Source organism: Sturnus vulgaris, chromosome 28, assembly GCF_052056855.1.
Source record: "Sturnus vulgaris isolate bStuVul1 chromosome 28, bStuVul1.hap1, whole genome shotgun sequence".
NCBI lineage: Eukaryota > Metazoa > Chordata > Aves > Passeriformes > Sturnidae > Sturnus > Sturnus vulgaris.
The window spans coordinates 4,010,452-4,022,450 of record NC_142270.1 but is presented as its reverse complement, the minus strand read 5'-3'; positions in this window follow the sequence as shown (position 1 = coordinate 4,022,450).

The following is an 11,999-nucleotide window of genomic DNA, read 5'->3' as shown; positions in this document are numbered from 1 at the left end:
TCAGCAGGTTTGTTTTAGATGCCCATCTTCAGATGAGGCAACTCAGTTTCCATTGATCCATTGGGAAATGAGTCTGAATGACTGGAGGGAGAGGAGCTGAGCCCCACTCTGGGTTTTGTTTCTATTGGGACAGACTTTACCATGCTGGTGGCTTGTTCCAGGCTCTTAAATGCACCACAGAAAGAAATACATTTCTATTCATGGCTTTAGTCATGTATATACTCAATATTTCACTCGTCTGTGAGTAATACCCTTGTTAGGGGACATCTCTCCAGAGTGGAAGGAAGCAGAAGGAAGTGACAGCAGATCTTGTCCTAAAACCCTCAAAGGAAAATGAATTTATTTTGAATTTGTGGTGGTGAATTTATGGTTGAATTTCTGGCAGTGAAGAACTCGTATATGTGGAGACCACCAAGAGCCTGAGGTCAGGAGGGTCATTAAACCCAGAGTGTCCCCAGGCAGGGATGGACAGGGCAGGAGCAGTGTCACATCAACCTCGCTGGAGCAATCCTTGTGCTGGGCTCTGGCAAGACATGCTGGGATTGTCTGTGCCCAGTTTAAAATCCGGGATTAATCAGAATTTGGGAGAAAGCAGTGAGAGGGATAGAAAACAACGTGAGGAGCTGTTTAACCTCAAACCTTGCACCTCTAAAGACAGGTGGAAGCCTGTCCCTGGGGGTTCTGACTGTCCACCACTGGGATTTTGTAAGGACATGTTGGGCAAGGATCCATCACAGCGTTTTACTCAGCTTTCATCCTCTGCTGAGGAAGGATGAACTGTGCCCTGGTGTTCACTGAATGGTTTGGGTTGGAAAGGACATTTAAAATCAGCTAATTCTCAAAGTCTTGTCCCACCCACAATGATTTTCTAGACAGAGGCAGAGCTCTGAGTCATGTAAGGAAGGAACAAAACCCTGGGTGAGCTCCTTTTCCATCTTTGATCTTTGGCAGGTCCATTTCTGGGTGTATATTAATCTTTGACATGGAGCAAATAATGCTTTTGTCTCCTTTCTCTTGTTCATTTGGATTTTAATCCTTCTGAGTAAGATTTGTCCCTGACTGTGCCCTGGTAGCACCCACAAACCAGATCCTGTGCTTTCTGTGTTTTTAATTATACTCATTAGCACCAGAGGGTCCCTAGGGAGAGCTCCAGGCAATCCACAGCTGCTCAGCTGTTTCTGAGCTGACAGGTGGCAAAATCAGGGCCCTAAATCCTGACTTTTGGGCAGCAATTGTGCTTTCATTACAAACACCTCATCAAAAGGCCCGGATCCAATTGTTTGTGTGTCTGATGGCATTTGATGAAGTGCCTTTGGTAAATCTGCTCAGCTCAGTGCCAGACCATGCAGACAGCTGGACCAGGAGTGCAGGAACTTCTCTGAGGTGCTCCAGGCTTTGAAATTATTGTTTACTTGCCTAGAAAGAAGTGAAAAGGGTTGTTTTGATGAATCATCCTTCAGTTTTCAGTGAGGGTTCGACTTCTGCTTGGATAGGAAAGACCCACCCAAAGGCAAGAGATATTAAATGTGTCTATTAAACCCAAAGCTGGACTCATTCCACTGTCTTTTAGGACTAGGACAGCCTGAAGCTTTTAGCACGGCTGAGTTGAAGATAAACTGGAAAATTCTGAGCGTTTAGAAAGGAAAAATCCCAACCCAGCATAGGGGCTCAGAGAGAGCATTCAAAATGTGGATTTAAAAAAGTGTTAGGCATAAAAAAAGGCTGGAATTTTCAAACCAGGTAGATCTGCCTGTGATCTCATATTTCATTATAAGATATCCAAGCATTAGAAGTTTCTCCATCTTGGGATTCATAGGGATTTTTTCACCATGCTCCTAAATCACTTAAGCACAGGCTGGCTAAACAAGATCCATGCTTTTGCATAAATCAAGGCAGCCTCTTTAAAACTCAGGGTACCTTCTTAATTCTCCACAGATGAAGACTTGGGCCACTGGATTTTGTGTTTAGCTGCAGGTTTGAAAGCTGCCTAATTACTGAGAGGAGCAGTTAAATGTTTATTTCTGTGTAACTCATAATAAATTTCCTGGTTTGATTGATTACCTGGATGATCTGATAAAATCTGACCACATCTGGAGGACAGGGCTCTTTTGTAACCTCAGAAAGACTGATTTTACCTGGTGCTGAAATAAATCTACCCAGAGATGAGTGCTTGCCTCACTTTTCATCCCTCCTGGGTCTTGCTGCCTCCATTCCCATCCTGGCATTGCTGCTTCCCTCAGGTGAGAGTTCACACGACTTTTCTGAGCTTTAGCTCGACATTCATCCTTAATATATTAAAATTGTAGAGAAAAACTGAAGATGTGTCTAAATCATGCCTTTCTTGAACTCACTGAAATCCTTCCTTCAGTCTTTTATCTGCTGCCTGCCCATCTGAGAGATGCTGGAACACCTCCTTCATCCCTCTGACTTGATTTAATCACCAAAGCATCTCCTTTCATCTCCTTTTCTCATCCCAACTTTTGGTAAGGCAGAGCTCCCCTTAAGGCCAGAGCTCTGTCCTGTGTGGCACATGCAGCTCTTTGTGCAGATCACAATTCATAGAACAGAAATAAACCCAGAGTTCTGCTTTATCTTTCCTGGATCTGAGCTGGATTTAGGTCTGGTCCTGTGCCTCAGCACTCACCACAGGCCTGTAAGATTTCCCTGCCATCCAGGGCACACAGTGCAGTAAATCTCTTAGGGAAACATGGCTCTGAAAAATCCCAGGGGTGAAATTGTGTCTTTATTCTTATTCCAGAGGGGCTGGAAGCTGCTGTGAATGTGTTGTCCCCTGTTTTGGCTGATTGTCCAGGCTCAGACCTCAGACTTTGTGAATAATTCTGTCATCTCTGCTGAGCCTCCACCTCCCTCCTGTGCTCCCAACTGCAGCTTGTGTTTAAATAATCCTCCAAGCAGCTCAGCCCATAGTGATGGAGCCTCTCATCTCCAAGGAGCTGTGGTACTTGGGGACTGTAAATTCAGAGCTCATGCCACCCACTGCCATCCCCAGGCAGCAACTGTTCAAAAAAAAAAAAAAATTGTTTAGGGAAAGTGCTTTTAGTGGTGTATCAGTCTTTCCATAGGCACATATTTCCCCAGTACTTGCTTATCACCACATCTTGTCCCAGATCCCTTTGGAAGGAAAGGGGCTGGAGCTGATGACAGCAGAAGTCAGCAGCTTGGAAAGGAATGTGCAGCAGAATCCTCTTGGCTCTGGGTCCCAGGGAGCAGCACTGGCCTGGCCAGGGAGCACATCCAAAGCCCCCCAAAGTCAGAGTCAGCAGCTGGAGCTCCAGAAACGTGTCTGAGCTCACCGAGCCCTTCCTCTCATGGACAGGCACTGCCATGCACAAACCCGGCTAATTTAGGAGCCTGTCACACAGCGGGCAGCACAGGATGTTCCAGATGAAGAGACATTTGTAGAACAAGCCCACAAATCCGCACAAGACCAGAGAATTGACATCATACCTGCACATGACCCCTGGAGCTGCTGCTTTAACCTCTCCGAGGCCAACCTGCTGCTCAGCTTTGGGCAGGCACGGGATGAGCCACATCACTCCTGGCTCCTGCTGCAGCCTTTGCTCCTTCACTCTGCTCTCTTGTGTCTCAAGCCCAGCCCTGAACACAGCACAGCGCTAATTGTCCCTAATTAAGGTATTCAGGTATTGCCATTACACCTGGGCTTCATTCTTTCTCTCCTGATGGGTCTTCCCCTCAAGAACCTCAGATCATGAAAGGAGTTAACAGCTTCCATGCACCTTGTGCTGCAACCAAAACCATTGTCCATTTCTTCTTTAATTAGCGCTAATTGCCCTAAATTAAGGCTGTCTGTAGAAATCTATGCAGTTGGTATATTTGATGGGATGCCAGCAGACACAGGTGCTTGAGAGACACCAGACAGATTTTTATTCCCTTAAAGGAACAAGCTGGAGCTTTCTTCCGAGGGACGTGAGCATTTTAATGATACGTTTTCTTCTGTCTCTCTCTCTTTTTTTTTTTTTTTTTTTTTCCTGGCTCTCTGATGGTTATTACTAAAATACACACACCAATAATTCCCTTCCTCTGAGCCAGGCTCTCATGGCTGCAGAATGCAATTACCACAAATTAGCATCTCAGGGAAAAAACAAAGAGACAACAAAAAGCTCAAAAAAAACCCAAACAAACCCTCCCAACTGCTTGGCATTTAAAACTCTACTTGAAACACCAAACAAGGTGGTAATGAGATTTACAATGCAAAATGGTTTTACATGTGAAAATCTTTAATTGAACACCAGCAGGGGAAGGGATTCTCCTGCTCTGCCCTGCTCAGGTGAGACCTCACCTGCAGAGCTGCCTCCACATCAGGAGGATGTGGAGAGATGCTGGAGAGAGTCCAGAGGAGGCCCTGGAGATGCTCCATGGGCTGGAGCCAGGCTGGGAGGGCTGGGAATGTTCACCTGGAGAAGGGAAGGATCCAGGGAGAGCTTCCAGCACATTCCAGGGGAGCTGGAGAGGGACTGGGGACAAGGGATGGAGGGACAGGACACAGGGAATGGCTCCCAGTGCCAGAGGGCAGGGCTGGGTGGGATACTGGGAAGGAATTCTTCTCTGTGAGGATGATTATAAATCCTAATTGAAAATGGGAAAAGCATTGCAGACTGTTCCATGTGCATTTTTAGGATTTTGTCTGGAGGAACAGAGGGGTTTGTTCAGGTTCTGATTTCCTGGCAATGGAGAATCAGCCTCAGGAGTTGTCTCCTGATTCTGTTCCCAGCTCCCCAGCTGACATTTATGTCCTCTGTGTTTTTAGATAATCACAATTTATTGTCAATGAAAACACTATATCTTAGCCTTGCATGGTTGTTATTGTTCAATAAATGCCTCCTTATTTCAGAGCTGTAAGTTGGCAGCAATTCCTTTGATACCTTTTACCCTCTCCCCATGGCCTGAGGAATTTTTCACATCCCTTATATGTGTCTGTCTATCTATTATCTATCTATCTATCTATCTACCCATAGATATATAGATACATAGATATATAGATATATACATATATAGATACATGGATATATAGATTTAAAACATTTTCTTTAAATAAAGTGGTCTCTGAGTTTTAGTGCAGTGAGGAAAAGGTTTGGGCATGTGGCAAAAGGATTTACAGAGATGTTCCATGGTCCTCTGTGAGCTGACACGAGGTTGTTGATGCTCACACAGGACTGGGCTTTGATTTAGGTCAAAAGATGACCAAAATACCAAGAGTCTTTATAGCTGCTGGGTTGGAGCCTTTTCCCTGGTTTATGGTCACTAGAGAGGGCCACTTCAAAGAGAGATGAGTTCCAATCATATCCCTGTGTCAGAAAATCCTCCTTCCCTGGAGCTTCAAAACCCACACGTTTGGAAATTGGGATTTCTCAGGCTCTTCTCCACCTTGAAACTGGTCCCACCAATGCTCCCAGTCTGGCTGGAGTCAGTGCCAGTGTTTTGGTCTTTAGACACCAAAGAATGAACCCAAACCAAAGATATTCCCTCCAGAAATCATTCAGACAAAAAAGGCACAAAATTCCTGCGACTCAACTTGAGAGAAACCCATCTCAAGTGCTGGGTTTTGTAATTAAACCTCGTCCTAAAGTCAGTGGGACACAAGGAGGGGAGGTGATGACGTCTCCTATTTTTAATGCCTGGTTCTTGGTGCAGTACTAAGTACCTGGAGGAAAGGACTAACTGCTGATTTATTTAAGTTTTTATCTCATAACCAAAAAATCCCTTGCAAAGGATCCATTAGAGGTTTGAGATTACAAAGTGTCTGTGTGATTTTCTGAGCCTGTCTTGGGAGTGTTGCTCCTTTTGCTGCTTATTTGACTGTTGGTTTATCAGGCTGAGGAGATGAAAAATGTCCCTCTGGCCTAATATTTGAGCCTGCTTTGCTTAGAATTAATATTACCACTACTACTACTACTACTACTACTACTACCATAGAGTTCCCAGGATCTAGGGACACACATTTTCTAAACCTTATCTCCAAAAAGCTGAAGCTTAAACACTGACTTATTTTAGTAAAGAGCTACAGGGGAGGAAAGAGATTCAGTTAAATAAACAAATGAGTGAGTCAATGAATGAATGAATGAATGAATGATTTAATAAGCCTGTTCATTAATTCACTTAATCAGATAAAGAACCAGTGATATCTCATCATGTGCTTTTCTGCATCTGAATTTCCTTACAAAACCAATACTCAGGATAAAAAGAAAGGCCCTGCTGATTTCCCAGTGTGAGCACTGACCAAGCAGTGCTGCCCTGGGAAACATAAAAACTCCTGTTAAATAATCTGATTTCAAATGAAAAGAGCTGCATAATTCTATTTTCCTCCTTTTGTTCAGCATGATGGGGGGACTGTCTCAGTGAAGTGAGTTTTAAATGTTTTGGTGATGGAGGAACCAGAAATTAATTGTTGTTCAGTGCATTTTTCCTTCCCACTGAGCATGCCAGGATAGAAAAGTCACAAGTCATCAAAGCTGGCCAGAAGTGCAGCAATCCTCTCAGAAATTGGGTGTCTGCAGTGATGCATGGTCTGCAAGAAAAATTAAAAATAAAAATAAAGAAAAGTCAAAAAATGAAACACCAGGCAGCAAAAACTTTTTTTTTTTTTTGCAATTCCAAGCCTGCATGAAGGGTAATGTAAGACACTTCAGAGACAAGCAAGAGAAGCAGGAAGCCCTCGAGAAAGGAATCAGTCATTGAACTGGAAAGATGAGCAGCATCTTTATGACCCTTTTAGGGAAATTCAGCTAGGAAAACTCCCACTGAAAGAAAATTCACTCCTCAGTGCATCAGTGCCAGAGAAACCTCCCTGCTCCCATTCGTGCAGGGCCATCTCTCACAGGAGGGAAGTCACCCCCCACTCCCAGCAGCTTCTTTTGTCCTAAAGGAACGTTCTGGATTATTGAAAGCTTTGTGTTGGCAACCTGCAATTGCTGAGGAGTAGCAGGAGAAGGGAATTCTCTCTTTAGAGACCTCACATTGGCCTGTGTGCCCTTCCTGACCCCTGGTAAAAAATATTTTAATCCAAGTCATTGAGGGTTGAAAAGACCTCTGGGACCATCGAGTCCAAGCTGTGCCCAGTCCCCACCTTGTCCCCAGCCCAGAGCTCCCAGTGCCACCTCCAGGAATTCCTGGGACACCTCCAGGGATGGGGACTCCAAACCCCCCTGGGCAGCCCCTTTCCTGCTGAGGGAGGGTAAATCCCCTTTGGAACAACCACTGAAATCCCAGATTTCATCTTCACCCCACGTTAGAGCAGAAGGAAAACCTTTCTCCAAACCACAAACACATCAATCCTGCAACTTTGGCATTGCACCAATGCTCCCATGCAGGAGCCTTGCTCCTCTAATTCACTCTGGGTCCAGAAATACAGACCCAAAAAGCTCTGGACAGAAACTTCTGCTTGACAAAAACTGTTCAAGCAAGCACATCACTGCCTAGGAATTCACTTTCCAAATTTCATTGAGCTGAAAACGTTCTGAGAGCTGTAATTCACTGCCTGCTTCCATTCCTCTCTGGAGCATCACTGCCACACAGTGCACTGCATGAACTCAGGGCTAATTCTAAGCAGATGGACCTGATTTCACTTGCCCTTTTTTTTTTTATTATTATTATTTTTAATTTTATTTTATTTTTATTCTGGCAAGAAAGCCAGCCACAGTGGGAAACATTCTCCTTTCACTTCTATACAAGGTAAACCAAAGCATTTCTGCTGGGGCATTTCTTTTTTGGCCCATGTCAACTAAATGGATGCTTTCAAGCAGCAGCACAGAATTCACTTTAGGTCAGTGTTTAACTGGTTCCCAAGCTTTTCTGCTGTCTCTCATTGAGCAAACAGTGGATTCCTATTTCCATGCTGTAAAAAGGTTTCCTGGCACTCACTGCTTTCTGTAGGATTAAGCTCTTAAGGGCAGACAAGTCTGGGAAGTTCCTACTACACTGGGCTGAGAGGTCAGAGCACAGACAGCAGCCTGGATCCAAACATTTGTGTTGGAAAGGAGGTTCTCTAGGGAAATTGCCAGGTTGGACACATTAAAACAATAACAATAATGCCAGCAAAATCAATAAAATACAGTTTGAAAGCGGAGAAGAACGAGGTTATTTCAAACTTCTCGGGCTGCAGAGAAGTTAGCACGGCTGAAATAAAAAGGAAACTTTTTAGTACAATGAAAGGAAATTTTCAGCTTATGCTGCTATGACTGATTTCATAAAACTCTTTGAATTTGGGGTTTTTTTTTGGCCACCCAGCTCCGGGGTTTGTGATGTGCAAGTTCCACACCCTGAGGAAGAGCAAAGAGCTCCTGCTGCTCCCTGCACTGAGGGCAGGGGAGGGGACAGCTCCACCACAGCATTCCAGCCTGGATTTCATCCTTTTCCTTCCCCTCCTTGACACATCTGTATTGACACCTCTGCTGTGCCATGGTTTGAATCACCTTCAGTGTCTGAGTGTGGTACAAGCACAGAAAGCAGTTCCTATAGCCCAGAAAATGTATCCTGCTTTCTGGGCTGTGATTTTCCATTTGTGGAAATCCAGCACGAGGATAGGAGTGAACATCATCCCAAACCTGCTGGGCTTTCACTGCTCACTTGTTTATACACAAATACTCTTGAGTCACTGCAGGAATTGCAGAGTTTCTGGAATAAAATCTTGGAAGCCTCTGATTTATATGCAAATGTCCAATTTTGAGGGTTAAAGATCCAGGGACTGATGCTGAAATGCACAGTTGCCTTAATTTTAGTTTATATTTTGAAACTTTAAAAATCACACCCACTACTCATCTCTCTTGTGCCTTGCAGGAAAATAAAAAATATCATAAAATGCTGGAGGCAGCTCCAGCTTTGGAGTATCAGAGACTCCTCAATATTAAACTAAACAGCCCCTATGAAACAAAATTTGCCTGGGGAGTGAGGGGATCCTGAGACACAGAGATTAAATAATGCCTTCCATGAGATTAAATAATGTTTTCATTCCATAGAATTGACCCCAGACATCCTAAATAACCTCCTGCTCTGCTCTCTTGGCTTTTCTGTCCTTGTTGGTGCCACATGTCTGAGCCAGCTGTAAAATTTTGGGTTCTCATCAAGACTGAGAGCTGGTCTGTGCAGAATAATGACCCTGTCCCAGTCCAACGTGGTGCCTTTAAATTCAGTGCTGGTGACCTCTGGCAAGGTACAAGGGACACTTGCTGCTGGAATTACTCCTTGGATATATTCCTGTATTTATTTCTCCCCATATGCTAGAGCATATTTCACCAATATGACATTTATTTGAGATCGAGGTAACAAACAGTTATGGGAAGAAAAGGATGAATCATAAAATGAAGCATGGAGTGGTTTGGGTGGGAAATGACCTTCAGGGTGATTTATTCCTACCCCCTTCCATGGCAGGGACACCTCCCACTGTCCCAGGGGGCTCCATCCTGGCCTGGGACACTTGCAGGGATCCGGGGGCAGCCACAGCTCCTCTGGGAATTCCATCCCAGCCAGGAATTTCTTCCCAAAATCCCATCCATCCCTGCCCTCTGTTCTCTAATTCCCCAGTCCCTCTCCAGATCTCCTGGAGCCCCTTTAGGCTCTGGAAGGGGCATTTTCTGTGAGAGTGAAAATCCTCAGCTGAGGATTCGCTGACTTATTCCATGTAATGTGGTATATTTGGAATGTATTTGCTTTAAACAAAGTTGCTGCATTTAGCTCCATTCCAAGCCTTTAAAACCAGCTGCTCAATTGTGGTCAGCTTAAATCTCACTGTAACTCCATTAGGAAAAAAAAAAAAAAACCCAGCACAGAATGAGAAATAATTAAAACCCTTCTAATGTGTTAAAGGAGGGCGTGTGGGGGTGAGTGGAATATCAGAGCAAGGCTTCAGATTGATTTTATTATTTGGTGCAAATGAGAAGCCTGTCTTTAACAAACTCACCAGAGATCCTGGTGATCCCTGAATTTCCTTGTGCTGGTGTGGCTGCAGTGCCTGGCTGGGGGAACAAGGAGCTCTGACCCCTCAGGTGCTCCCCACTGCCTGCAAACCATCCAAAACCACGGAAAGCAACAACAGCATAAGAAAATCAGGGTTTTTTTTTTTGTTTTTTTTTTGTCCAAAGAACAATCCTGATGGCTGCATCATCAAAAACAGGACAGCTGCTGTTTTGTTCATAAAAAGCCCAGATGGAGAACATCTCCCAGCTCTGCTTGCTGCATTATTCCCTTTGGTTTAATCTTGATTTTGCTGATGTTTGTAAAGCATTGCGTGAGGCAAGAGTTCAACAGCTCCCATCTGAAACAGGACATTTCTATTTCTTTCCAGCTAGGAATATTCCCAACATCCTGGGAATGCAGCCTGCACACCAAGGTGGCACATCTGACACCAAATCCCCTTCTCAGGAAGGCTGCCTCCTTTCCTGGTGCTCCAGAAAATTGCATTTCATCTGCAGGAGTTCTGGAAACAGCATTTGGATATTACAGTAAATATCTCTGTGGGTAGAAAACAATCCAAGCAAAATTTTTCCCTCTCTGCAGTCAAGCAGGGACTGGATCCATTCATTTACCTCGAGCTGCTCTGGGTTTGTAAAGCAGGTTTCGCTGCAGGAAACAAGGTAAAATGATATCAACGAGGCACATAGGAGAGAAAAGTAATGCACCCATTTTCATGGATTTATTGCTAGTTCAAGATGCTCTCAGGGCCCTGGTGTGGTGGGGAATTATGGCTTTTCTGACTGGCAGCCAGGCACAGCAGTGAAGTGGGATCAGCCTGGCTTACCAGGGAGGCAGATTTCTGATTATCCCCATTTTTCCTTCTGCATTCACAGATATTTCCTGACACAAACTCATCAGACTGGGAAGATGTCCAGGACTCCAAACATCGGGGTCAGGAAGGCACATGCTGAAGATGCTTGTCAAGACCTCCTGCCTGAGCTGGATTTGGCCAGGACCCCCCAAAATAAAGCAGCAAAGTCTCATGAAACCAGAAAAATTCCTACCAGCTCACACCTCGTGGAGTCCACGTGGGTCCTGCTGGTTGGCAAAGTGAGAGGAGATGGGCAAAGCAAAAAAAAAAGTGTGATCACTGCAGTTATGGATCTTTAGACCTGACTCTAAATTAGACCTAGACCAAAATTAACTGAGACATCCATCCCTGACCTGACTTTCTCACCCCGAGGACTCTTGCCTTGGATGGAGCAGAGAGTGGCTCAGTTTTTATTAAAGAGGAACAGCAGGAAGGGGTAACAGGACTCAGGGGGCAGCAGGCACTGTCGAGTTGGCAACTTGAGGAGTTTTGCAAAGCCTGTGGTTTAACCCCGGATGAATTCACATTTTCTGAGTAATCTTCACAAGCAAAGCTCGTTGCCATGCAGCAGCAAAGCTCCCAAATCCCAGTGCTCCACAAATACCAGTGGCTGCCCAGCTCTGCTCCAGCCAGACCCTCCAGGCTGCACCAGGCCAAGGAGCAGAGCCTTGTTTTGGGAGAAAATCTGGGAATACAGACAGCCTTGAAAATCCTGGGGGCAGAGGATCAGGCTCCACTGCAAAGAAAGGAGCAATTTGCAGAGAATAACCATGGATTTCTACAGCAACACTGCTGATTTCTCTTGTTCAAATCCACGGGTTTAAGAGCTGCTGTGAGGGGAAAGTGAGCTGTGAAAACCTAAAGCTTTTTGCCTGCAGCAAATTTATCCAGAGGGTACATTATATTCAGGGTTTCTTCCTTCAGATAATTTGTTGGCAAAGCAAATGCAGCTTCAGCAACGTTGGACTTTTGTTCTCAGTAAAATAACTTGGCTGGTGGATCAGCCTTTGACTGTAAGTGTTCCTGTCATCCCACGAAATATTTGAAATAAAAGGATGCTGGGCTGTGCTTTTAGAGTTGGGTCCAACAACCAGCTCCAAACCTGAGCAGTACCTGAGCTCTCAAGGGAAGGCCTGGCTTGGTCACAGCTCAGATCTTTAAATTTTCCTGGGGCTGATTTGGTTTTTCCCTGATTTGGTTT